Here is a 1,580-nt window from a genome sequence, read left to right on the forward strand (position 1 = left end):
AAAGAAAGACAGTGAAAAGCTGCAGTCTGTGCTTCATGCATATTGTATTGCTTAGAGAAGAATTACAAGCAGCCTACTGGTTATCATGTTAGTTATGCAAGCTCAATCTCAGTCTGTTCAACACTGATTCAGAACAAAATTTCTTGACAGTAAGGCACAGATTGCCATTCAATTTAGTTTGGATATTAGGTCCAAGGAAGATTGGTGATTATGGTGACCCACTGACACCACTGTTAGACCAAAATTTGACCAAATGTTGACATATTGTTTTGTGATTTTCGTCATACATTATGGTAGCTCAAAAACCAATGGTATATCACTTCATTGGCTCCTCTGACCTTTCCATCCACTATCAGCCTAATGGGTAGATTGACATGAATATCCCAAGGAGATGAACTCTTTGCACATGTTCTGTTTTGTAACATGTGCAGTTGGCTGCAGTGAAATTTGCTGAGCATAATGCTCCAGTGGCTTTTCTTTTATTAACAACCTCATTACACTACATCTAAGATTTCAAGAATAGCACAATGTTATTCTGTCCAGCCCATAGACTGTATATACACAGCCTATCATACACTTTGTAATGTGGGTGTAATATAATCATTAGGCTACAGCCTGTGGGTAGTGTTACCTACACTGGTTTGTTTCTCAAAAGGTTCAAGGTCATGCAAATTGGCTGTAGCAACGTAAGCACTTCTATCAGTTAATGTTTAACAAAACAATGAAGAGTAAAGACTGTAAAGAGCAAACTCTCACCTCCTTTGTTGTTAACACTGGAAGATGGAGAGCAGAGACCTCTGCTTGCTGAAAACTGCAAAAGAGAGACACATGTTGTTCACACATGGAAGATAACAGCCTCCCCTTGTGGCCGAATGACGACAATACATTTAGAAGGGTAGCGTATCTTAGCAGCTCATGATGAGAGGAAAGCTAGTCTCGGTGGTATGTAAAGGACAACAGTCCACTGGAGCCATATCTATGATACACCCAAAAACGGTTGCTCTACAAAATGGTTCGAGACGGATTTTTTCAGCGCAGGCGCGGTGGCCAAGTGGTAAGGCGTCGGTCTCGTAAACCGAAGATCGCGGGTTCGAACCCCGTCCGTGCCTTTTGATTAAATAACTTAAACTCGCTATATGTGCATTCATAGACACATCGACTGTGTCTTCAACGCGCCACTAACAACCTCTAAATTAGTAGTCAAAACAAAGAAACTCAGCTGTGGTCCACAGGTGAGGCAGTGTGGGCATCATCCACTGAGTATGAGCCTGATGCACAGAAAGGCCAAGTGCAGTCATTTAAAACAAAATGAGACAAGTCTTATTTATAACTGAACTGAGAACGGAATTTCAGCCATGTCAGGCTGATGATGAGAGTAGTTTAAGTTCGAATCGAGGGTAAAAGGACAGATATGCTGTACAGATTGTAAAGCCCCTTGTGGCAAATTTGCAAAATTGGGCTATATAAATAAAATGACTTGAAAAATAGTTGGGAAGTCACCCAAACAAACAAAGTAATATGCTGCAAATGGACAATATTGCTTCATATTGTTGTTTGAAGAGGGTTGGATATATTTTCGA

The 1,580-nt window shown here is 40.6% G+C and overlaps 1 non-coding gene across 1 annotated transcript; it reads left to right on the forward strand.

The window, feature by feature from the left end:
* Nucleotides 1-1,037: 1,037 nt before the first annotated feature.
* On the forward strand, nucleotides 1,038-1,109 carry trnat-cgu. The gene has a single exon. It is a non-coding gene; the product is annotated as a tRNA-Thr (tRNA).
* Nucleotides 1,110-1,580: the final 471 nt, after the last annotated feature.

This window comes from Sander lucioperca, chromosome 21 (assembly GCF_008315115.2).
Source record: "Sander lucioperca isolate FBNREF2018 chromosome 21, SLUC_FBN_1.2, whole genome shotgun sequence".
NCBI classification, from domain to species: domain Eukaryota; kingdom Metazoa; phylum Chordata; class Actinopteri; order Perciformes; family Percidae; genus Sander; species Sander lucioperca.